Source organism: Nerophis ophidion, linkage group LG06 (assembly GCF_033978795.1).
Source record: "Nerophis ophidion isolate RoL-2023_Sa linkage group LG06, RoL_Noph_v1.0, whole genome shotgun sequence".
NCBI classification, from domain to species: domain Eukaryota; kingdom Metazoa; phylum Chordata; class Actinopteri; order Syngnathiformes; family Syngnathidae; genus Nerophis; species Nerophis ophidion.
In genome coordinates, this window is record NC_084616.1 from 20,524,537 (window position 1) to 20,552,375 (window position 27,839).

At 39.8% G+C, this 27,839-nt stretch overlaps 1 protein-coding gene and 1 long non-coding RNA gene across 3 annotated transcripts in view; one reads left to right on the top strand and one right to left on the bottom strand.

The window, feature by feature from the left end:
* LOC133554352 (uncharacterized) overlaps positions 1–27,839 on the bottom strand; it is a 65,132-nt gene that overhangs the window by 26,040 nt on the left and 11,253 nt on the right. The window lies entirely within an intron of this gene.
* On the top strand, positions 966–27,758 carry LOC133553900 (uncharacterized). Its single transcript, XR_009806997.1, has 2 exons — positions 966–1,107; positions 27,542–27,758. It is a non-coding gene; the product is annotated as an uncharacterized LOC133553900 (long non-coding RNA).

Here is a 27,839-nt window from a genome sequence, read left to right on the forward strand (position 1 = left end):
ATTTGGTATGCCATGGATATTTTATTAACATATTATTATTATTATTATTATTGGAAACTCGATTTTTCATGTCACTATAAAGTTATATGAGCCGTGCTTGTTCAATATTTAATGCAAAACTTGTTTGGGTCCCCGTTAAAAGTTTAATTTGTTCAATCTTGGCCCGTGGCTTTGTTCAATTGTATTTGAGTTTGACACTCCTGCTCTAAAGGTTAAAAATGTATATTACATTGTACTGGTTTTTTGACAAATATCAAAAATGGCCCCACATAATTTGAAATTTTCAGTGTGCGGCCCTTAGTGGCCCTCACTGCACTTGGATTTTGGTCAAGTCTTTTTAAGTTGGCTTTTGAGCGACTCAAAGAACACAAGGAGTCCTCTTTAAAATGAATAAGAAAGATCAAAGTGTCCGTCTTGTGCAAAACAAAACCTCCACTTTTGAGATTTTGGAGGCTGTGGCCACGAGATGTTTGGCACTTTTACAACTTGACTCTCTACAGAACCACAACTTAGTCCCCCAAAGGATTGTTGGTTGGATTACCGTCAGCCCGGAACACAATGGTGGACCACTTTAGCGACGGCTTTGTTGTTGTTGTTACATGTTGTTGTTTGTATCACACATAGTTACATATATATCTATATATACATGTGTGGGAAAATCATGAACCCCTCATGAAACAGTTCTGTAGGGACGAAGTAGTCTTGTGATTTTTCTCACACATAGATATTGCGCTCTACCACGGTATCGAGCACTATTTTCTGGATAATCCAATTAAGACATATGTATATATACATATATTTTAATAGATTTCCATCTATTATTGAGGCCCAACGGCACTGCAGACACTATATAAACACAAGATTGAATCTACTTCTACTTCTGTAATTCTTTGGCAGCTATTTCTGTTCCCTCTCAGAGAAGGTTGGTATGAGTTGACTTTTGCAGGCGGTCCACGCCCCTTCTGTTTTCAAACCAAACACGGTTTGGAGTGTGGAAATAAGAAGGCAGGAATGAACAACAAATGGTTATGGAATCTGTTTCATGGAGATCCGTGGACAGGATATGTCTGCCACCACACCTGCAGAGGTGAACAGCGCGGACCACAGGTAACGCCACGTTCCATTCGGGACACTCTTGTGCATTTTAGATGTGTGAATGTCCAAGCATTCACACAAAAAAATTATCTATTTATTGTTATTATTATTATTATGACCTTTTTTTCTTCCATTTATTTATTTATTTATTTATCATTATCATTATTATCATTAATGAGTAAATGTCCAAACATTCACACATTAAGATTCTACACCAAAAAATTATCTATTCATCATCATCATCATCATCATCATCTTGATTATTACTAATGTGTGAATGTCGAAGCATTCACACAAACATTCTACACCAAAAAACGATCTATTAATTATTATTATTATCATTATTATTTGTATTCTTATTATTATTGTTATTATTATCATTATCATTATCACTCTTATTATTAATGTGTGAATTTCCAAACATTCACACATTAAGATTCTACACCAAAAAATATCTATTCATCATCATCATCATCATCATCATCATCATCATTTTTATTATTATTATTATTATTACCAATGGGTGAATGTCAACACATTCACACATTAAGATTAAACACCAAAAATCGCTCTATTTATTATTATTAATATTATTATTATTATTATTATTATTATGTGAATGTCCATACATTCACGCATTAAGATTGTACACCAAAAAATTATATATTCATCATTATTATTATTATTATTATTACTATTATTATTATTATCATTATTATTATTACTAATGTGTAAATGTCCAAACATTCACACATATAAGATTTGTCACCAAAAAACGATCTATTTACTATTATTATTATTGTTGTTGTTGTTGTTGTTGTTATTATTATTATTATTATTATCATTATTATTAATGTGTGAAATAAGATGTTTCACCCCAAAAAACGACCTATTAATATTATTGATATTATTAAGATTATTATTATTATTATTATTATTATTAATAATAATAATCATTACTATTATGAATAATATAATATAATTCACCAAAAAACGATCAATTTATGAATATTAATCCGCTTCAAAAGGGAGGAAAATTTCATCCCATCGGATCCGTTCAAGTATCAAAACGTTTGGGAATCGTGACCTCCCCCAAAAACATTTAAAAAACATATCCCAGATAACCCAGAATTCCCGGTTTTTCAGGTAATTTTTTACTGGAAAACAGAAAGAATGGGACATTTTTCGAACTTGCACAATTCCGACATTCTTCAAACGATTCGAACTGTTCCACCATCCACACACTCCACTCACTTTGGACAATCCAACTACCATTTTTGAAAGATAGAAAAAAATTCCAGGAATTCCCAGAATTCCATCCATCCATCCATCCATTTTCTACCGCTTATTCCCTTTGGGGTGCAGAGTACACCCTGGACAAGTCGCCACCTCATCGCAGGGCTCCCCAAAATTCCCTGTTTTCCAAAGCCCTATTTTCAACTCTTCCTGGAAAGTTTTCACAGTGCACATTTTTCAACAATTTTTGACCATTCCACCATAGAATCTCTTCTCTTAGTTGGGAAAACAAGTGATCCTCTTTTTTTTTTCAAGAAAATTCCCGGTTTTCCTGAAATTCCAGGAATTCCGAAATACCCATTTGAATTCAAACTGTTAGTATGTCAAAATATTTCAACAGATTTTAAAATTTCCAACACCAACCCATTCCTATCATCTAGGACAATTGTGCTAGTATCAATATATTTTTTTAAATTCCCGTTTTTTTCCGAAATGACCAAATGTCCAGTGATTTCCCATTCAAATGAGGAACATTTTTCAAAATGTTTGGAATTTTTAAAACCCGAATCCGACTTTTCAACCAACCACGCACAGTACTCACCCTGGATATCAAAGGCAAAACATGTTTCCCCTTTCCCAAAGTTCCCGGTTTTCCCGGAATTTCAGGAAATTTTCTCCCCATTAAAAAAAAAAGGGCAATATACAAACCTCTCCATATCCCACATTTCTAATCTGATTTGAACTGTTCCAACATCCACACACTCTACTCACCGGGGAAAATTAAACTACCATTTTCGTAAGTTAACATTTTTTTCCAGGAATTCCCAGATTTCCCTGTTTTCCAAAGTCTTATTTTCACCTCTTCCTGGAAAGTTTTCACAGTCCACATTTTGACTATTCCACCTTCAAATCTCTTCTCTTAGTTGGGACAACAAATGCTCCTCTTTTTTTTTTAAAACAATTCTCGGTTTTCCTGAAATTCCAAGAATTCCAAAATACCTACTTAAATTCAAACTGTTACTACGTCAACATTTTTCAACCGATTTTAAAAATTCCAACACCAACCGATTCCTATCATCTAGGACAATTGTGATAGTATCAATATTTGTAAAATCCCCATTTTTTCGAAATGCCCAAATGTCCAGAGATTTTCTATTCAAACGAAAGGGAACATTTCTCTAAATTTCTAAATTTTTTAAACCCGAATCCGACCTTTCAACCTTCCACGAACACAACTCACCCTGGAGATCAAAGGGAAAACATGTTTGCCCTTTCCCAAAATTCCTGGTTTTACCAAAATTTCCAGTAATTTTCTCTCCATTGAAAATTATAACTGCTTCGACATCCACACACTGGACATTCAAGCCAGCATATTTCCCGGTTTGCGAAAATTCTTTGATTTCCCAAAATTACCAGGAATTTCCCCCATCGAAAATAAACAGGCAATATTCAAACCTCTCCATATCCCACATTTCTCAACCAATTCGAACCGTTCCAACATCCACACACTCCACTCATCCTGGAAATTTAAGCAAGCATATTTCCCGGTTCTGAAAATTCCTTGATTACCCAGAATTTTCCAGGAATCCCCCCCACCCCCCAATTGAAAATGAATGGGCAATATACAAACCTCTCCATTTCCCACATTTTTCAACCGATTTGAATCGTTCCAACATCCACACACTCCACTAACCCTTGACATTCAAGCAAGCATATTTCCTGGTTCTGAAAATTCCTTGATTTCCCGAAATTACCAGTAATTGCCCCATTGAAAATAAATGGGCAATATACAAACCTCTCCATAGCCCACATTTCTCAACTGATTCTAACCGTTCCAACATCCACACACTCCACTCATCCTGGACATTCAAGCAAGCATATTTCCTGGTTCTGAAAATTCCTTGATTTCCCGAAATTACCAGTAATTGCCCCATTGAAAATAAATGGGCAATATACAAACCTCTCCATAGCCCACATTTCTCAACTGATTCTAACCGTTCCAACATCCACACACGCCACTCATCCTGGACATTCAAGCAAGCATATTTCCTGGTTCTGAAAATTCCTTGATTTCCCAAAATTACCAGGAATTGCCCCATTGAAAATAAATGGGCAGTATACAAACCTCTCCATAGCCCATTTCTCAACTGAATCTAACCGTTCCAACAGCCACACACTCCACTCACCCTGGAAATTCAAGCCAATATGTTTCCCGGTTCTGGCAATCCATTGATTTTCCAGAATTACCAGGAATTTCCCCCATTGAAAATAAATAGGCAATATACAAACCTCTCCATAGCCCACATTTCTCAACCAATTCGAACCGTTCCAACATCCACACACTCCACTCATCGTGGACATTCAAGCAAGCATATTTCCCGGTTCCGCGAATTCCTTGATTTCCTGAAATTACCAGGAATTGCCCCCATTGAAAATAAATGGGCAATATACAAACCTCTCCATGGCCCACATTTCTCAACCGATTGAAAACATTCCAACATCCACACACTCCACTCATCCTGGACATTCAAGCCAACATGTTTTCAGGTTCTGAAAATTCCTTGATTTCCCAAAATTACCAGGAATTTCCCCCATTGAAAATAAATAGGCAATATACAAACCTCTCCATATCCCACAATTCTCAACCAATTCGAACCGTTCCAACATCCACACACTCCACTCATCCTGGACATTCAAGCAAGCATATTTCCCGGTTCCGCGAATTCTTTGATTTCCCGAAATTACCATGAATTGTCCCCATTGAAAATAAATGTGCAATATACAAACCTCTCCATAGCCCACATTTCTCAACCAATTCGAACCGTTCCAACATCCACACACTCCACTCATCCTGGACATTCAAGCAAGCATATTTCCCGGTTCCGCGAATTCCTTGATTTCCCGAAATTACCAGTAATTGCCCACATTGAAAATAAATGGGCAATATACAAACCTCTCCATAGCCCACATTCCTCAACCGATTGAAAACGTTCCAACATCCACACACTCCACTCATCCTGGACATTCAAGCCAACATGTTTCCAGGTTCTGAAAATTCCTTGATTTCCCAAAATTACCAGTAATTTCCCCCATTGAAAATAAATAGGCAATATACAAACCTCTCCATATCCCACAATTCTCAACCAATTCGAACCGTTCCAACATCCACACACTCCACTCATCCTGGACATTCAAGCAAGCATATTTCCCGGTTCCGCGAATTCCTTGATTTCCCGAAATTACCATGAATTGCCCCCATTGAAAATAAATGTGCAATATACAAACCTCTCCATAGCCCACATTTCTCAACCAATGCGAACCGTGTCAACATCCACACACTCTCATCCTGGACATTCAAGCAAGCATATTTCCCGGTTCCGCAAATTCCTTGATTTCCCGGAATTACCAGGAATTGCCCCCATTGAAAATAAGTGAGCAATATACAAACCTCTCCATAGCCCACATTTCTCAACCGATTGAAATTGTTCCAACATCCACACACTCCACTCACCGTGGATGTTCAAGCATTTCAGTTCCGCTCACAGTATCGGTGGTTCGGTGGCTCGTGCACATTGGACATTCATACAGGAACTGCAAATTCTAGTTCCAAGTTATGTTTAATACAGAGCGTTGATACAAGTGTTCCATTAGTGTATAGCAAGGGTCACCAACCTTTTTGAAACCAAGAGCTACTTCTTAGATTAGATTAGATTAGATAGTACTTTATTCATTCCGTCAGGAGAGTTCCTTCAGGAAAATTACAATTTTCAGCACAATCCCATTCAAGATCAGACAAACATTACAGGGAGACAGAACAGGATCGCTGACGGGTCTGCCGGCTTCCAGCGCCCCTTACAAAAAAAGATGAAATACAGGTAAACAAGGGGGAGGGTGGGGGGGGGGGGGATAGAAGATTAAAATGAAATAAAAAAAATCGGTCTTAGCCTGGGCCTTGGAGAGGGGGTGCAGACTGAGGCCAAGGGGAAAAAAAAAAAAAAAAAAAACCTCATAGCCATAGTACACATCCCTCTGCCATGTGTGTAAGAGGGAAACATCAAACATCAAAGAACACAGAGGACATTAAAGACATTAAAGCAGCAGATACAAGCAGACACTTCTACATACAGCTATGAATAAAAAGTAAAAGAAACATGCGAAGGGCTACCAGTTTGATACACACTTAAATAAATTGCCAGAAATAGCCAAGTTGCTCAATTTACCTTTAATAAATAAATTTATATATATAAAAAAAATGGGTATTTGCATCTGTCATTCCGTCGTACATTTTTTTTCCTTTTACGGAAGATTTTTTGGAGAGAAAAAATGATGAAAAAAACACTTAATTGAACGGTTTAAAAGAGGGGAAAACACGAAAAAAAATGAAAATTAAATTTTGAAACATAGTTGATTTTCAATTTCGACTCTTTAAAATTCAAAATCCAACCGAAAAAAATGAAGAGAAAAACTAGCTAATTCGAATCTTTTTGAAAAAATTGAAAAAACAATTCATGGAACATCATTAGTCATTTTTCCTGATTAAGATTAATTTTAGAATTTTGACATGTTTTAAATAGGTTAAAATCCAATCTGCACTTTGTTATAATATATAACAAATTGGACCAAGCTATATTTCTAACAAAGACAAATCATTACTTCTTCTAGATTTTCCAGAACAAAAATTTTAAAAGAAATTCAAAAGACTTTGAAATAAGATTTAAATTTGATTTTACAGATTTTCTAGATTTGCCAGAATGTTTTTTATTTATTTAATCATAATAAGTTCGAATAAATATTTCACAAATATTCTTCGTCGAAAAAACAGAAGCTGAAATGAAGAAATAAATTAGAATGTATTTATTATTCTTTACATTAAAAAATAATTGTACATTGATTTAAATTGTCAGGAAAGAAGAGGAAGGATTTAAAAGGTGAAAAGGTATATGTGTTTAAAAATCCTAAAATGATTTTTAGTTGTATTTTTTCTCTAAAATTGTCTTTCTGAAAGTTATAAGAAGCAAAGTAAAAAAATAAATGAATTTATTTAAAGAAGTGAAGACCAAGTTTTTTTTTAAAAATGATTGGATTATCAAAATTCTATTTGAGTTTTGTCTCTCTTAGAATTAAAAATGTCGAGCAAAGCAAGACCAGCTTGCTAGAAAATAAATAATATTTAAAAAATAGAGGCAGCTCACTGGTAAGTGCTGCTATTTGAGCTATTTTTAGAACAGGCCAGCGGGCGACTCATCTGGTCCTTACGGGCTACCTGGCACCCGCGGGCACCGCGTTGGTGACCCCTGGTGTAAAGCGTATAATAATAATGTGTAAGTAGTGTGACAAGTGCCGGCTGGTGACGCTGTGGAAGTTGGTAACCCTCCCTGCCTGACGCCATAAGACTTGGCACCAGACATATTGACTTGACAGCTTTTAGCTCGGTGCTTAGCACTCCCACACTGTCAGTGGGAAAACTCCGGTTCAAACAGGAAACTGGACCAGGCGGGTCACGTTAGCATCCGTCTGACTTCCTGTTCTCCGCGCAGGGGCACGGTGACTTCAGCCCCTGCCATTCAGGAATGTCAGGCTCAATTCCATTCACGTAGAACGTGACGGAAAAAGAGTCCAAAAAAATACTGTTGAACAAATAAATGTGCTGAGTCGTCTTAATCTCAGGGCCCGCTGTGGGGCTTTGGGGCCCCCTTAGAGGGTTCCGTTTCTAAGCTGTGGTTCCTGTGGGCAGCAGTGATATACTTCTCCACCACTTGTGGCAGTAATGTGGCATCAGATGACTAGCATTACAAGCTTAAACAACTGGAAGAAGTCTGCAGCAAAAGTCATGGAGAAGCTGTTGTTGTTGTTGTTGTTCTTTAAGCAAAAATTAAGTTAAAACTGATTAAAGTTGAAAAAAATAAAATATATTTTTTACATAAAATAAATAATCATTTTTGTCCGACTTAAGTTTCACTTGGATTCTTAAAATGTTGTTTCATATGCCCTCCATTTTTACTTAGTTCACACGTGTGTGTGTAATTGTGTGCGTATATATATATATATATATATATATATATATATATATATATATATATATATATATATATATATAAGTATATATATATATATATATATATATATACATACATATATATATATATTTATATATATATGTATACATATTTATATATGTACATTTATATATACATATATATATAAATAAATATATATATATACATGTATATGTATATATATATATGTATATGTATATGTACTGTATGTATATATATAAAAAAACATATATATATATATATATGTATATATATACACATATACATATATATATATATACACATATATACATACAGGGAATATATATGTATATGTATATATATATACATACATATATGTATATATATGTATACATATATATTTGGATATATATGTACTGTATGTACAGTACCTTTCAGCATTAATGGTGCCTTCACAGATGTGTAAGTTACCCATGCCTTGGGCACTAATACACCCCCATACCATCACAGATACTGGCTTTTGAACTTTGCGCCTATAACATTCTGGATGTTCTTTTCCTCTTTGTTCCAGAGGACATGATGTCTACAGTTTCCAAAAACAATTTGAAATGTGGACTTGCCAGACCACAGAACACTTTTACACTTTGCATCAGTCTATCTGAGATGAGCTCCGGCCCAGCGTTGCCGACAGCGTTTCTGGGTGTTGTTGATAAATGGCTTTTTCTTTGCATAGGAGAGTTTTAACTTGTACTTCGAGATGGAGCCACCAACTGTAGTTACTGACAGTGGTTTTCTGAAGTGTTCCTGAGCCCATGTTGTGATATCCTTTACACACTGATGTCGGTTTTTGATGCAGTACGCCTGAGGGATCAAAAGTCAGTAATATTATCGCTTACGTGCAGGGATTTCTCCAGATTCTCTGAACTTTTTGATGATTTTACGGACCGTAGATGGTAAAATCCCTAAATTCCTTGCAATAGCTCGTTGAGAAATTTTGTTCCAAAACTATTCGACAATTTGCTTACAAAGTGGTGACCCTCACCCCATCCTTATTTGTGAATTACTCAGCATTTTTTTGAAGCTGCTTTTATACCCAATCATGGCACCCAACTGTTCCCAATTAGCCTGCACACCTGTGGGGTGTTCCATATAAGTGTTTGATGAGCACTCCTCAACATTATCAGTATTTATTGCCATCTTTCCCAACTTCTTTGTCACCTGTTGCTGGCATAAAATTCTAAAGTTAATGATTATTTGCAAAAAAAAAAAAATGTTTATCAATTTGAACATCAAATATGTTGTCTTTGTAGCATGTTCAACTGAATATGGGATGAAAATTATTTGCAAATCATTATATTCCGTTTGTATTTACATCTAACACAATTTCCCAACTCATATGGAAACGGGGTTTGTATACCCAATCACCTGTTCCTAATTAGCCTGTTCACCCGTGGGACGTTCCAAATAAGTGTTTGATAAGCATTCCTCAAATTCTCCATCTTTTTTGCCACTTGTGCCAGCTTTTTTTTTAAAACATGGTGCAGACATCAAATTCCAAATGAGCTAATATTTGCGAAAGAATAACGTTTTTCAGTTCAAAACATTTAGTTATTTTGTCTTTGCAGTCTATTTAATTGAATATAAGTAAAAAAGGATTTGCAAATTGTTGTATTCTGTTTTTATTTATGATTTACACAACTTAACTGGTTTTGGGTTTTGTGTACTGTATGTTTAAAAATAAGAGTACTGATTTATTGTTATTATTTGAGTGGACCCTGAGGTCAGAAAGGCTAAGACTCAATGATTGGAATACAATTTTTAAACTTTTTTGTAATAATTGCGGATGGTTTGTGTTGTCCGTTGCATCGATAACATTGGAAGTATTAGACGATTAAGAGAGAATACTGCTGTTCTGCGTCCGCCCACTCCCACAAAGTAACGGCAAATAAATGTCAGCTCCTTCTCGTCAACAAAAGTCAGCCGGAATGAAAAGATGAAAGTAAGGCGAGCGATGTTTGCATTCAAGCCCTAATTGGCTCATTAAAATAGTTTCAGCGTGGCGGTGGAGCTCAAAAGCCGTGTTTGCAAAACAGTCGTCCACTTTTGGTGGAGGACAAGAGAGTGGAAACGCCAGCTGTGTCGGAGCAGCAGCTGGAAACTGAAAAAAAAATGAAAAAAAAAGACATGTCTGTGGATCCAAAGTTCCTGCAAACATTTCTCCCCCCAAAACAAAAGGAGGCCATGGAGTCAAAGTGTGCTGACTTTCTTTCGCCTTTAGGGAGGCAAACGTACGGCTTTGACAAATTGCTTTTGCAGAAAAATAATGACTTAACGCTGCGACACGCCCACCGCTGCTGCTCACTGCTCCCCTCAACTCCCAGGGGGTGATCAAGGGTGATGGGTCAAATGCAGAGAATCATTTTGCCACACCTAGTGTGTGTGTGTGAGACAATCATTGGTACTTTAACTTTAACACACTCGGGTTGTCCCTGTACCCGAAATGTATTTCACTACTTGTCGATACTTTTCAGAATAAAAGGAGATCACAAAAATAAAAATGACTATGCATGTGTTGTGTTTTCTGAGATTTCGTTATACAGGTAGTACTTCTTAGGGAAACGGTCCCTTTAAATGTCAGGTCAGCACGTAGGATCACGTTACCGGAATTTGTTTGAGAAGAAAATGTCGCCTTTGCAGAGTACTCACATCGACATGTACAGCTTTGAACCTGAGGTAGAAGTGCTGGTCGGTCTTCTAGCCATCCACAGCGTTTCTACTCGTATGAATTCTTCATTCATCACTCCAAGAATTTTTTTTATTATATATATATATATATATATATATATATATATATATATATATATATATATATATAGTAAAACAAAACAACAATTCTTAAATTTTTCAGTACACGTCGACGTGAGTACTCTGCAAACATATATATACATATATATATATATATATATATATGTATATATATATATACATATATTTATATGTATATATATATATATATATATATATATATATATATATATATATATATATACACATATATATGTATGTATATATTTAAAAATACATAGATATAAATATATACACATACACATATTTGGGCCTGCGATGAGGGGGCGACTTTTCCAGGGTGTACCCTGCCTTCCGCCCGATTGTAGCTGAGATAGGCACCAGCTCCTCCCGCGACCCCAAAGGAAATAAGCGGTAGAAATGGATGGATATATACATACACACACATACACACATACATATATACATATATATATATATATATATATATATATATATATATATATATATATATATATATAGTAAAACAAAACAAAACATTTTAAATTTTTCTGTACACGTCGACGTGAGTACTCTGCAAACATATATATACATATATATATATATATGTATATATATATATACATATATATATATATATATATATATATATATATATACATACACATATATATGTATGTATATATTTAAAAATACATAGATATAAATATATACACATACACATATTTGGCCCTGCGATGAGGGGGCGACTTTTCCAGGGTGTACCCTGCCTTCCGCCCGATTGTAGCTGAGATAGGCACCAGCTCCTCCCGCGACCCCAAAGGGAATAAGCGGTAGAAATGGATGGATATATACATACACACACATACACACACACATATATACATATATATATATATACATATATATATATATATATATATATATATATATATATATATATATATTTATATATATATATATATATATATATATATATATATATATATATATATATATATATAGGGGACGATATACCTCGGTTGGTAGAGTGGCCTTGCCAGCAACTTGAGGGTTCTGGGTTCGATTCCCGCTTCCGCCATCCTCATCCCTGCCGTTGTGTCCTTGGGCGAGGCACTTTACCCATTTTCTCCCAGTGCCACCCACACTGGTTTAAATGTAACTTAGATATTGGGTTTCACTATGCAACGCGCTTTGAGTCACTAGAGAAAAAGCGCTATACAAACATAAATCACTTCACAATATAACTAAAACAATTCTTACTTACTAAAGCGTCCCATGTGTGAGGGCTGTAGTAATGTTTTCGTGCACATTTGTACGTGCTATCGTAACGTAATCAAGCTGGCGTCGTTAGCATTAGCTAATATGCTAACACGTTTACGTCTGTGTCAGTATTGTTGACTTACAACGGCATTCTATTTGTTTTGTTTCAGTTTCGAAAATTCACCAAAAACGTCAGCGTGGAGTTATTGAGTCTGTTTAGCTGATTGGAGAGCTAGCTTGCTCAGCGAGTGTGTCCATGACGAAGCCTTCTGTTTTGTTTGAGCCCTCGTTTTACTGCCCTGTTGCAGACACTGTTTGGAAACTATTAAGGTGTGTAGATAAACATTCACAACAAATTTCTGTGTAAATAACTCGTTTTACAATGTATATATATCTGCGTCTTATACTCCAGTGCGGCTAATATTTGGGAACTTTTTTTTTTTTTTACTGAAATTTAGTGGGTGCGGCTTACATACCGGTTTCCTCTATAGTCCGGAAAATAGGGTATTCATTTCTATTTCTTCTTATTTAATTCTGTAGATGGTGTATGACCATTATGAAACACCAGCAGAGCATTAGCGCAGTGTCGATACAGCTAGTGAGTGTGCCATACACTCTATCTTACTATCTTTGGTCAGAAGAGGGAAAATTGGGACAAAAAAAACCCAGATTGTGTTTATGTGTGCAGTCCAAAGTCCTACATCATTTTAAAGAAGGTGTCTCCACGCAGGTGAAGTTTACAGTCACTGGTCTTGGATAGTCTCAGGACCGTGGCCGCTCTAACTGCAGATGAAGTGGACCTCCAAGTTGTGCTTGGGATTTTGTCTGCGGCTGATTGTGAGAATTTGCTTTGTACTCTCTAAACCGCTCAGAGCCCATGGTTCTGCTGCAGGGGTTCCCGGGGAACAAAGAAGAAGAAGGTCCACCAGAGGAGCAGTCGTTGGAACCGGAAGGTTGCAACGTTATGGCGCGGCTTGTTTTGACTGAGTAAATGTTGTTACTCCGTGATTTACTTCTCGGCGTCCGCCCCTTTCCGTGCATGGTCCTTGACTCGGGTCTCGTTTTTGTTATCATAAACATGTTTTCTTTGGACCAGAGCTGAAAGCAAGAGGCAGCCTCAAGCTGTGAGGGCTGGTCGTGGCGCGGTACAGGAGTGGACGATTTACGAGAGGCCCGCTTTGTTTTATTGTTTTGGTTTCGTGGCTTCAGCTCCGTGGCGGTGGCAAGGAAGCGCGGGCTCCGAGTTTAATTAGGTCGCCAGATCACGCGGCCCCCGCCAACATAACCTTAGGCCGGACCTGGGACTTGCGTAAGTGACCCGCACCATTGACAAGCTGGCGTGAATACAACTTCATTAAAGGGAGCAGGCATGCAAAAGCAACTTCTCTTATTGTCCGGTGTCCGCTGTCGAGAGTTTGGATCTGCATTGGTCCTGAAAATGTGAAATCAAAGCATGGAGGCGTTGCAGGGACATTTATAAAATGATCTTGCCTCATTTCTCCAAACCAGCCATTTGGAATTGGAGACTTTAGTGCATACTTGCCAACCCTCCCGATTTTCCCGGGAGACTCCCAAATTTCAGTGCCACTCCCAAAATCTCCCGGGGCAACCAGTCAATTTCTCCTGATTTCCACCCAGACAACAATATTGGGGGCGTGCCTTAAAGGCCCCGCCTTTAGCATCCCCTCTCACCTTGAAAAGGAGACTATAATATATGTCTCCGTTATTCATAAGTTGATCTATAACCCGTAAATTAGGCAGGCATGGAGCTATTTCTCAGCTTGTGTTTCTTCCAGCTGACACAAAACATCCGGATTCCCATCATGCATTGCTTTGAAACTACGGCAAGTAGTAATGTCCAAAAACGTAACAAGAGACTAAGCAGAAGAACGAAGAAGAGACATGGCGACATTCACGAACATATTTTTATATATATATATATATATATATATATATATATATATATATATATATATATATATATATATATATATATATATATATATATATATGTATATATATATGTGTATATATACACACATATATATATATATACATATATATATATACATACATACATACATACATATATATATATATATATATATATATATATATATATGTATATATATATATATATATATATATATATATATATATATATATACATAGGGCTTCACGGTGGAAGAGGGGTTAGTGCGTTTGCCTCACAATACAAAGGTCCTGAGTAGTCAGGGTTCAATCCCAGGCTCGGGAAAAATTGGCCCTAGTGTGTAAATGTGAGTGTGAATGTTGTCTGTCTATTTGTGTTGGCCCTGCGATGAGGTGGCGACTTGTCCAGGGCGTACCCTGCCTTCCGCCCGATTGTAGCTGAGATAGGCACTAGCGCCCCCAAAGGAAATAAGCGGTAGAAAATGTATATATATATGTATATATATATATATATATATTGGAAAGTGATACATATATGGTTAAATCTCACCATTTTCCTCTATCCTCTTGCTCTGGGGCGGACTGGCTCGTACAGGCACATGCATCCTCCCCTGTTGCCATTTCTATCACGGAGTAGCGAATATTTGGAACTCACGCCTCTTTTCGCGACCTTTTTTGGTTCACGAACGTTGACGTAGAGCCAAATATGCCTCCATGTGCGAACCATGTCCGAATGTACGAAGGCTTCATTCATTCATTGCTGCTTGAAGCCATCTGTTGCTGCCATTTTGATGACATCCATTTCCGTTTAAAGGAGGCGGGGCCCCCTATTTCATATCCTGTTTACCTGTTTACTTCCTGTACACATGGGCGTGGCCATTTCGAAGGGCTTCCTGTCTTAGAGATCACTTTGTGTGATCAGAAACACTTTAAAATTACCAAACTCTCGCAGTCTCGATATGTTTAATTGGGATGATACCGAAAAAGATGCCACAGCGGACCCTTTATTACAGCAAAGAAAACGGCACTACCGGGACACAAGCCGATGAAGTGTTTGCCTCACACTGCTGGTTGTTGTTAACGCTAGCAGGGACTACGTGGAGCCACTGTCTATTCATCACTCCGACACGCCCACATTGTTCATCAATGCCACAAATATTTCCAGACACGAGGTAAAATTATTATCATGTTTGTGTTTTTTATTGTAGCAACATGGTGGTTAACGTGGTGACACGCACCAACGACACGTGTGTGTGTGTGTGTGTGTGTGTGTGTGTGTTTATGTTAGTGTATACATATATATATATATGTGTATATATATATATATATATATATATATATATATATACATATATATATACATACATATGTGTGTAAATATATATATATTTATCCACACATATATATATATATATATATATATATATATATATATATATATATATATATATATATATTTACACATATTTATATATATATATATACACACACACATACATATAGATATATATAAACATATATACACACACAGATATAAATACATATTTACAGTGTTCCCCACAGGTCAGGCATCTATTTGTGGTGGTGTGGTCGGGCGGAAAGAGGGGGTGGGGGGGTCGGATGAGGCAGTGGCGGCGGCGATGACCAAGAAGAACGCGGAGTTGGATAATAATTACACACTTTATGTACATATTTATATTCATATTTTTATAATATTTACATATGTATATAATATATAACTACAAGCTCCATTCACAGACAGAGTACCATTGCTTTTATGAGCGGTCGAGCGAGTCAAAAGCGGAAAAACAAAAAAACAAAAACGTTTTTTTATTTGTGGCGGCCGTAAATGAATGTGTGGGAAACACTGCATGTATATATACAAACACACACACACACATATATATATATATATATAAACGCACACATATTTAAACTCACAAACACACACACACACATTTATATATATACTGCGATGAGGTGGCGACTTGTACAGGGTGTACTCTGCCTTCTGCCCGATTGTAGCTGAGATATGCGCCAGCGCCCCCCACGACCCCAAAAGGGAATAATCGGTAGAAAATGGATGGATGGATGGATGGATATACACACATATATATATATATATATACATCTATACACATGTATATACACAAACACACACACACACATATATATATAAACGCACACATATTTAAACTCACAAACACACACACACATTTATATATATACTGCGATGAGGTGGCAACGTGTCCAGGGTGTACACCGCCTTCCGCATGAATTCAGCTGAAATAGTCTACCTCCCCTGCCACCCCGAAGGGATATAAGCGGTAGAAAATAGATGGATGGATATGTATATATCTATCCATCCATCCATCATCTTCCGCTTATCCGAGGTCGGGTCGCGGGGGCAACAGCCTAAGCAGGGAAACCCAGACTTCCCTCTCCCCAGCCACTTCGTCTAGCTCTTCCCGGGGGATCCCGAGGCGTTCCCAGGCCAGCCGGGAGACATAGTCTTCCCAACGTGTCCTGGGTCTTCCCCGTGGCCTCCTACCGGTTGGACGTGCCCTAAACACCTCCCTAGGGAGGCGTTCGGGTGGCATCCTGACCAGATGCCCGAACCACCTCATCTGGCTCCTCTCGATGTGAAGGAGCAGCGGCTTTACTTTGAGTTCCTCCCGGATGGCAGAGCTTCTCACCCTATCTCTAAGGGAGAGCCCCGCCACACGGCGGAGGAAACTCATTTCGGCCGCTTGTACCCGTGATCTTATCCTTTCGGTCATGACCCAAAGCTCATGACCATAGGTGAGGATGGGAACGTAGATCGACCGGTAAATTGAGAGCTTTGCCTTCCGGCTCAGCTCCTTCTTCACCACAACGGACCGGTACAACGTCCGCATTACTGAAGACGCCGCACCGATCCGCCTGTCGATCTCCCGATCCACTCTTCCCTCACTCGTGAACAAGACTCCTAGGTACTTGAACTCCTCCACTTGGGGCAGGGTCTCCTCCCCAACCCGGAGATGGCACTCCACCCTTTTCCGGGCGAGAACCATGGACTCGGACTTGGAGGTGCTGATTCTCATTCCGGTCGCTTCACACTCGGCTGCGAACCGATCCAGCGAGAGCTGAAGATCCCGGTCAGATGAAGCCATCAGGACCACATCATCTGCAAAAAGCAGAGACCTAATCCTGCGGTTACCAAACCGGAACCCCTCAACGCCTTGACTGCGCCTAGAAATTCTGTCCATAAAAGTTATGAACAGAATCGGTGACAAAGGACAGCCTTGGCGGAGTCCAACCCTCACTGGAAATGTGTTCGACTTACTGCCGGCAATGCGGACCAAGCTCTGGCACTGATCGTACAGGGAACGGACCGCCACAATAAGACAGTCCGATACCCCATACTCTCTGAGCACTCCCCACAGGACTTCCCGAGGGACACGGTCGAATGCCTTCTCCAAGTCCACAAAGCACATGTAGACTGGTTGGGCAAACTCCCATGCACCCTCAAGAACCCTGCCGAGAGTATAGAGCTGGTCCACAGTTCCACGACCAGGACGAAAACCACACTGTTCCTCCTGAATCCGAGGTTCGACTATCCGACGTAGCCTCCTCTCCAGTACACCTGAATAAACCTTACCGGGAAGGCTGAGGAGTGTGATCCCACGATAGTTGGAACACACCCTCCGGTCCCCCTTCTTAAAGAGAGGAACCACCACCCCGGTCTGCCAATCCAGAGGTACCGCCCCCGATGTCCACGCGATGCTGCAAAGTCTTGTCAACCAAGACAGCCCCACAGCATCCAGAGCCTTAAGGAACTCCGGGCGGATCTCGTCCACCCCTGGGGCCTTGCCACCGAGGAGCTTTTTAACTACCTCAGCGACCTCAGCCCCAGAAATAGGTGAGTCCACCACAGATTCCCCAGGCACTGCTTCCTCATAGGAAGACGTGTTGGTGGGATTGAGGAGGTCTTCGAAGTATTCCTTCCACCTATCCAAAACATCCGCAGTCGAGGTCAGCAGAACACCATCCGCACCATACACGGTGTTGATAGTGCACTGTTTCCCCTTCCTGAGGCGGCGGACGGTGGTCCAGAATCGCTTCGAAGCCGTCCGGAAGTCGTTTTCCATGGCTTCCCCGAACTCTTCCCATGTCCGAGTTTTTGCCTCCGCGACCGCTGAAGCTGCACACCGCTTGGCCTGTCGGTACCTGTCCACTGCCTCCGGAGTCCTATGAGCCAAAAGGACCCGATAGGACTCCTTCTTCAGCTTGACGGCATCCCTCACCGCTGGTGTCCACCAAGGGGTTTTAGGATTGCCGCCCCGACAGGCACCAACTACCTTGCGGCCACAGCTCCGATCTGCCGCCTCGACAATAGAGGTGCGGAACATGGTCCACTCGGACTCAATGTCCAGCACCTCCCTCCTGACATGTTCAAAGTTCTTCCGGAGGTGGGAATTGAAACTTTGTCTGACAGGAGACTCTGCCAGACGTTCCCAGCAGACCCTCACAATGCGTTTGGGCCTCCCAGGTCTGTCCGGCATCCTCCCCCACCATCGCAGCCAACTCACCACCAGGTGGTGATCGGTAGAAAGCTCCGCCCCTCTCTTCACCCGAGTGTCCAAAACATAAGGCCGCAAATCCGATGACACAACTACAAAGTCGATCATGGAACTGCGGCCTAGGGTGTCCTGGTGCCAAGTGCACATATGTATATATATATATATATATATATATATATATATCTGTAGGTGTGGGAAAAATCACAAGACTACTTCATCTCTACAGAACTGTGTCATGAGGGGTTCCCTCAATCATCAGGTTGATGATTGAGGGAACCCCTCATGACACAGTTCTGTAGAGATGAAGTAGTCTTGTGATTTTTCCCACACCTACATATTGCGCTCTACCACGGTATCGAGCACTATTCTCTGGATAATCCAATCAAGAGATATATATATATATATCTATATATATATCTATATATATATATATATATATGTATATATATATATATATATATATATATATATATATATATATATACTGTATATATATATATGTTCTTATATACATGTATATGTATGTATAAATACATACACAAACACACAAATATATACATTCATGCACATATATATTTATATATATATATATATATATATATATATATATATATATATATATATATATATATATACATATATATGTATACATACAAATATGTATACACTGTACATTAAATAAATGTGTGTATATATGCATATATATATTTTTTGATGTATGTATGTATATATATATATATATGTATATATATAAATAAATACATACAGTATATTAATGTGTGTGTGAGTGTGTATACATTTTAGTGATGATGAAATTATGTAAATATTACATGTCATTATGAATGTTACTACATTAAATATATACTTACAGTATGAGGAAAATATGTAAATACGACATGTTATTATGAGTGTTACTACATTACATCTATACTTAGTGTATATATAAAACCTTGATGGGTTTCTACTCGGAATAAAGGGACTCTTATTGTTAGCTGACTTTTGCTAGTGTTTGTTTACGAGTTAGAATGCATAAGAAAGAAATATATATGAAAGGATTATGAATGAAAGGCAAAATGTGTAGTTCCTACTTTAAGACACGTCTGGACAATTAAAGGCATATTTCCTCAAAAAGAGAATGCCTTGTTTTTCTTTGCAATTTTGTTAAACCCTCGAATCAACCCCACCTTAGAGAAAATAGTTGATGAGGCGTCGTCAGCCAGGGTTCTGTTCTGCATTAGCGGTGCCATTTTGTCAGTTTGACGGGAAGTACTCCTCCTAAACATGCTGTTTGTTTCTCGCCTGTCTAAGTCCGCATGGTCCGTCGCTGTCTCGCACGGTCACATGGCAGACGTCCGGCGCACAAAGGACGCACTGAACGCCGGCGAAGTTTCCTCACGGAATCACATGCGCCGCAAATTCAGGAAAAACTCCCAACCCTGCGGGCAAGATCTCAGTGTGGTGTGCTTCGTTCCATCAATGATTGTCTTCGCCATAGAGGAGTCATTGTTGATTAGACAAAATGTTTCACTCCCCAAATTGTTGGGGTTTTCCCCGCGAGTGTCACACAAGCGTCCAGGGAGGAGTCAGATGACATCAACGCAAAGCTCGGTGGTCTTCATACTTGCTTGTCTGCGTCAGAACGGAGCAGCAGTGGGGCGTGTGGAATAAAACCACTCAAAAAAAATGTCACTATGACCCATGGAAAAAAAAACATAAATAACTTGCGAAAATCGGACTTTCAACAATATGAACGTTCTGCGTTCATGTCATTGTTTTCTATCGGCTGTTCTGAAGACCCACTTAGGAATTGTTTTTTTTCCCCCATGATGCCTGGCACCTATGGCAGGGGTAGGGAATCTATGGCTCGCGAGCCAGATGTGGATCTTTTGATGGCCACATCTGGCTCTCGGATAAATCTGAGCTGACATTGTTTGACACGATAAGTAATGAATAATTCCATTTGTAATCACAGGGTTAGAAATAACGTTCAACATATAGAACATTCTTATGCTTTTTTATGTTCAAGAAGTTGCATTAATGGTAAGAAGTAATTTATTTATTATCGCATACTTGCCAACCCTCCCGGATTTTCCGGGAGACTACCGAAATTCAGCGCCTCTCCCGAAAAAAACAAATTTTCGCCCGAAAATCTCCCGAAATTCAGGCGGAGCTGGAGGCCACGCTCCCTCCAGTTCCAGACCTGACTCAATGTTGTGACCCTCTTAAACAGGACAATACTGTAATCTAATGTACATAGAATGGAATGTAAATATATTCTACATTTAAGTACAGTCAGGGAACATGCATTAGGGAGTCTGTTCTGAAGCCCACAGTAAAGAGACGTAACTTCATCACGTCGCCTGGTTACTGACTCCAACCCAATATATTACACCAGGGGTAGGGAACCTATGGCTCGCGAGCCAGATGTGGCTCTTTTGATGGCCGCATCTGGCTCTCGGATAAATCTGAGCTGACATTGCTTGACACGATAAGTAATGAATAATTCCACTTGTAAATCACAGGGTTAAAAATAACGTTCAACATATAGAACATTTTTATGCTTTTTATGTTCAAGAAGTTGCGTTAATGGTAAGAAGTCATTTATTTATTATCGCATACTTGCCAACCCTCCCGGATTCTCCGGGAGACTACCGAAATTCAGCGCCTCTCCCGAAAAAAACTAATTTTTGCCCGAAAATCTCCCGAAATTCAGGCGGAGCTGGAGGCCACGCTCCCTCCAGTTCCAGACCTGACTCAATGTTGTGACCCTCTTAAACAGGACAATACTGTAATCTAATGTACATAGAATGGAATGTAAATATATTCTACATTTAAGTGCAGTCAAGGAACATGCATTAGGGAGTCTGTTCTGAAGCCCACAGTAAAGAGACGTAACTTCATCACGTCGCCTGGTTATTGACTCCAACCCAAAATATTACACCAGGGGTAGGGAACCTATGGCTCGCGAGCCATAGGTTCTTTTGATGGCCGCATCTGGCTCTCGGATAAATCTGAGCTGACATTGCTTGACACGATAAGTAATGAATGATTCCACTTGTAAATCACGGGGTTAAAAATAACGTTCAGCATATAGAACATTCTCATGCTTTTTATGTTCAAGAAGTTGCATTAATGGTAAGAAGTCATTTATTTATTATTACATACTTGCCAACCCTCCCGGATTTTCCGGGAGACTCCCGAAATTCAGCGCCTCTCCCAAAAAAAACTAATTTTTGACCGAAAATCTCCCGAAATTCAGGCGGAGCTGGAGGCGATGCCCCCTCCACTTCCAGACCTGACTCAATGTTGTTACCCTCTTAAACAGGACAATACTGTAATCTAATGTACATAGAATGGAATGTAAATATATTCTACATTTAAGTGCAGTCAAGGAACATGCATTAGGGAGTCTGTTCTGAAGCCCACAGTAAAGAGACATAACTTCATCACGTCGCCTGGTTATTGACTCCAACACAATATATTACACCAGGGGTAGGGAACCTATGGCTCGCGAGCCAGATGTGGCTCTTTTGATGGCCGCATCTGGCTCTCGGATAAATCTGAGCTGACATTGCTTGACAGGATAAGTAATGAATAATTCCACTTGTAAATCACAGGGTTAAAAATAACGTTCAGCATATAGAACATTCTCATGCTTTTTTATGTTCAAGAAGTTGCAAGAAGTCATTTATTTATTATCGCACACTTGCCAACCCTCCCGGATTTTCCGGGAGACTACCGAATTTTAGCGCCTCTCCCGAAAAAAAAACTAATTTTCACCCGAAAATCTCCCGAAATTCAGGCGGAGCTGGAGGCCACGCCCCCTCCAGTTCCAGACCTGACTCAATGTTGTGACCCTCTTAAACAGGACAATACTGCCATCTAATGTACACAGAATAGAATATAAAAATATTCTACATTTAAGTGCAGTCAAGGAACATGCATTAGGGAGTCTGTTCTGAAGCCCACAGTAAAGAGACGTAACTTCATCACGTCGCCTGGTTATTGACTCTGACCCAATATAATACACCGTCGACGAGCAAAATTAAGAAATACGCTTGCAAGTTCCAGAACGATTGGAAACAAGAATTTCAGTTTATCCAGGAGAGTTCGAAGAGGAAGGGGTATGTTGCCTGTAAATTTTGTAGAACAGACTTCTCCATTGAACACGGCAGCCGAACGGATATACTCAGCCATGAAGGGTCAGTCAGCGCAGCACAGTTCACAACCCAGTATTATGGCCCACCTTGCAAAATGGAGACCCGATGGTGTATCTTATGCTGAGACAAAGATGGCTATGCTGATAGCTGGAAGCAACATCCCGTTCTCATTTGTGGATGTCTCCAACAAATCCGTGGAGGATGTTCCCGGATTCGGAGATCGCTCGCCAATACGCAAATGGCAGAACAAACGTTACTCAAATAGTAATGGTTGTTTTTTTTTTTTTTAGTAACCAGCAAGCACAGTACAGTTAGTAGAACAACCGTGTTTTTATTACTGTGTGTTTTATAGGTGCCGTCGGAAATTAAACTATTTCTCTTATTTATATATATAATAAAATAAATATATGTAGCTACAATTCACTGAAAGTCAAGTATTTCATACATATATATATATATATATGTATGAAATACTCGAGTTGGTGAATTATACGCCACCCCTCTTAACCATGCCCCCTGCCCCAACACAGCCCCCAACCACGCCTCCACCCCACCCCCGACCACGCCCCCCTACCTCTCGAAATCGGAGGTCTCAAGGTTGGCAAGTATGTATTATTGGTTAGTGTGGGGCTTGCCCTCCCTGGGGGTTCTTCAGACCACCAAGCACCGACATGAGATTCTGTTTTAGGGGGACAATATTGTTTTAGTTGCTTTCCAGCAATTGTCTTTTTCTCTTTCGTCCTCACTCGCGCTCTGGCTCCAGCCCCAGCCCCGTCTCTCCTCCTGGCTGCTGCTTATAACAGAGCGACAGGTGATCAGATAACAAGTCCCAGGTAGGTAATCTATGCACTTGTCGCTGATTTTGAGGCCGGTCCGAGCAACACCCCGCTTCGTTGCAGCCCCGCAGGCCAAGCCCCCTCCACAGTTAGCTTCAGAATAACAATGTTATTACAAAGAATAAGAGACCTACTAGACTTTATAAATGTTGGTCTTACAAACCACGTTTCCATATGAGGCTGTTATCGACGCAAAGTTGAAAAGCCAGCATCTGTGATGGTATGGAGGTGCATTATTGCCCAAGGCATGGGTAACTTACACATCTGTGACGGCACCATTAATGCTGAAAGGTACATACAGGTTTTGCTGCCAAATGCTGCCATCTAAGCGCTGTCTTTTTCATGGACGCCCCTGCTTATTTCAGCATGACAATGCCAAGCCACATTCAACACGTGTTACAATAGCGTGGCTTCGTAAAAAAAGAGTGCGGGTACTTTCCTGGCCCGCCTGCAGTCCAGACCTGTCTCCCATCGAAAATGTGTGGTGCATTATGAAGCATAAAATACGACAGCAGAGACCCCGGACTGTTGAACGACTGAAGCTCTACATAAAACAAGAATGGGAAAGAATTCCACTTTCAAAACTTCAAAAATTAGTTTCCTCTGTTCCCAAACGTTTATTGAGTGTTGTTAAAAGAAAAGGTGATGTAACACAGTGGTGAACATGCCCTTTCCCAACTACTTTGACATGTGTTGCAGCCATGAAATTCTAAGTTAATTATTATTTGCAAAAAAAAAAGTTTATTAGTTTGAACATCAAATATCTTGTCTTTGTAGTACATTTAATTGAATATGGGTTGAAAAGGATTTGCAAATCATTGTATTCCATTTATATTTACATCTAACACAATTTCCCAACTCATATGGAAACGGGGTTTGTACTTAAAAATGCACGCGTCCTGCTTAGTCCGATTTCAATAAATACCTCTAAAAATACCGTCATATACGTCTCCACATGACCACGGCTTGAAAAAACATACACTATATTTACAAAAGTATTTGGCCGCCCATCCAAATGACGAGAATCCGGTGTATAAAATCAAAATTGTATAAAATCAAGCACTCAGGCATGGAGACTGTTTCTATACTTATTTTTGAAAGAACGGGCCGCTGTCGGTAATTTCCAGCGTGGAACTGTCACAGGATTCCACCTGTCGTGAAATTTCCTCTGTCCTAAACATTCCAAAGTCGACTTTATTATAAGAAAAGTGAAGAATTTGGGAACAACAGCAACTCAGCCACCAAGTGGTAGGCCACATAAACTGACAGAGGTGGGTCAGCGCATGCTGAAGCGTATATTGTAGAGACTTTCTGCACTGTCAGTTGCTGCAGAGCTCCATACTTCATGTGACGCTCCAATTAGCCCACGTGCAATACGCAGAGAGCTTCATGGAGTGCGTTTCCCTGGCCGAGCAGCAGCATCTAAGCCGTACATCGACAAGTCCAATGCAGAGCGTGGGATGCAGTGGTGTAAAGCCCCTCGCTTTTTTTAAACAAATATTTGCGCAGAAAAGAAAATGTAACGCGCACATTTTGTCAGTACATATATACTTACAGCATGATGACAATATGTAGATATCATATGACATGTTGTTATGAATATTACTACATGACATACATTCTTACAGTATGATGAAAATATGTAAAGATGACATGTTATTATGAACAATTGGTTTACAATAGAGATGTCCGATAATGGCTTTTTTGCCGATATCCGATGTTATCCAACTCTTAATTACAGATACCGATATCGATATATACAGTCATGGAATTAACACATTTTTATGCCTAATTTTGTAGTGATGGCCAGCTGGATGCATAAAACAATGTCACAAGGTTTTCCAAAATAAATTAACTCAAGTTATGGAAAAAAATGCCAACATAGCACTGCCATATTTATTATTGAAGTCACAAAGTGCATTTTTTTTTTTTTTTACATTCTTCAAAACAGCAGCTTGGAATTTGGGACATGCTCTCCCTGACAGAGCATGAGGAGGTTGAGGTGGCTGGGGTTGAGGTGCGGTGGGTAGGGGTAGCGGGGGTTTAAATTGTAGCATCCCGGAAGAGTTAGTCCTGCAAAGGGTTCTGGGTATTTGTTCTGTTGTGATTATGTTGTGTTACGGTGCGGATGTTCTCCCGAAATGTGTTTGTCACTCTTTTTTGGTGTGGGTTCACAGTGTGGCGCATATTTGTAACAGTGTTAAAGTTGTTTGTACGGCCACCCTCAGTGTGACCTCTATGGCTGTTGACCAAGTATGCATTGCATTTACTTGTGTGTCTGAAAAGCCGAAGATATTATGTAATCGGGCTGGCACGCAAAGGCAGTGCCTTTAAGGTTTATTGGCAATCTGTACTTCTACCTACATCCGTGTACCACTCCGTACAGCGGCGCTTTAAAAAGTCATTGTGGCGAACGAGCAGCAGGGCAGGGATGGCGGCAAGGAGGCGGAGAATGCGGCCGAGCGGAGAGGCAGGGTGTGCCGGGAGCGACGCTACAAGCGGGATCAGGGGCGTCGCTCGCACATCGGTACACAATCAATGAATCTCCTCTGGCTGTATAAAAGGGCAGCAGCAGCGGAGGGTGAGGGAGAAGGAGGAGGAAAGCCCGCAGCAGAACCTGAGTACCGAAAGCAACAGAGAGCAAGATGACGACGACGCGGCCGACTGAAGCAACCGAGGATCGAGCAGCAGAGAAGCGACTCGACCTGAAGACAAGCTTTGATTAAAAAATAAAGCGAGTCAAACCTGCTCGAAAGAAATGTCCTTCCTTGATGGTCCATTGAACCCGCTCGACAGCGAGCGACTATCACAGTCATAAACTTTACTTTTTGAAACCGATACCGATAATTTCCGATATTACATTTTAAAGCGTTTATCGGCCGATAAAATCGACAGTCCCATATTATCATCGGACATTTCTAATTGTAATATTGTAAATGGTAAAGGGGATTTGTTATATACTATAGATATTATATAATAATATGATATAATATATCAGTGTATATTATATACTGTATATATAATATGTAAATATTACATATATGTAATATTTCATATTGCTACTACGGTACACTTTTTTGTCTACTTTATACCTGCATTATCCTTTCCGTCCTTACCCTTTCCATCCCTTGTAACTGAGCTACTGTGTAGATCGATAAAGTTTGCCTAAGTCTAAGTTCAAGTATTTCTTGAACATTTATTTATCCGGGGTAAGACAACTAAGAAGGCATTTTTATGTGCAATGCTGACCTAGCGAAGAGGCAGCATTGACATGTTAGAGATGTTGAAGTGTGATGAGAATATTTCATTTACCAAGAAAAAATGAGCGCTATAGAGGGCTCTCAACAGTTGACAAATGTTAAAGTGAATGAACATTTAAGACTTTTCAAGTGTAAAACATACGCGGAGAATGACCGCTACTTGTGGATGACAGATGGTAAATGGGTTGTACTTATATAGCGCTGTAGAGAGTCAAAGCCGACGGGTTGACAGCGGGATAGGATAAATCATGGTCCTACCCAAGATGGCGGCCAGGAGGCGGAGTATGCAGCGGAACGGAGAGGCAGCGATCCGAGCCAGGTGTGTAATTCACACACCTGCTCTCAATCTGTGCATCTTCTCCTGCTGTATAAAAGGGGAGAAGGAGGAGCAATCGGGGCAGAGGACGGAGGATAAACAGCAACAGACGACGACGAGAGAGACCAGACCAGAGATGAGCCCGCGAGGAAGACGCAGTCACCGGTGACCAAAAGGCGAGCCGAGACGAGCAGCAAAGGAGGTCACGCTGGAAATCGGCACGACCGACTGGGACACAAGAATGTTTATTGAAACAATAAACAAGAGTCAACCTTGCTACAATGTGTCTTGCATTGATGGTCCATGTAACCCGCACGATGACGACTGGAGACCTGTCACAAGCGCTTTTCTACCTTT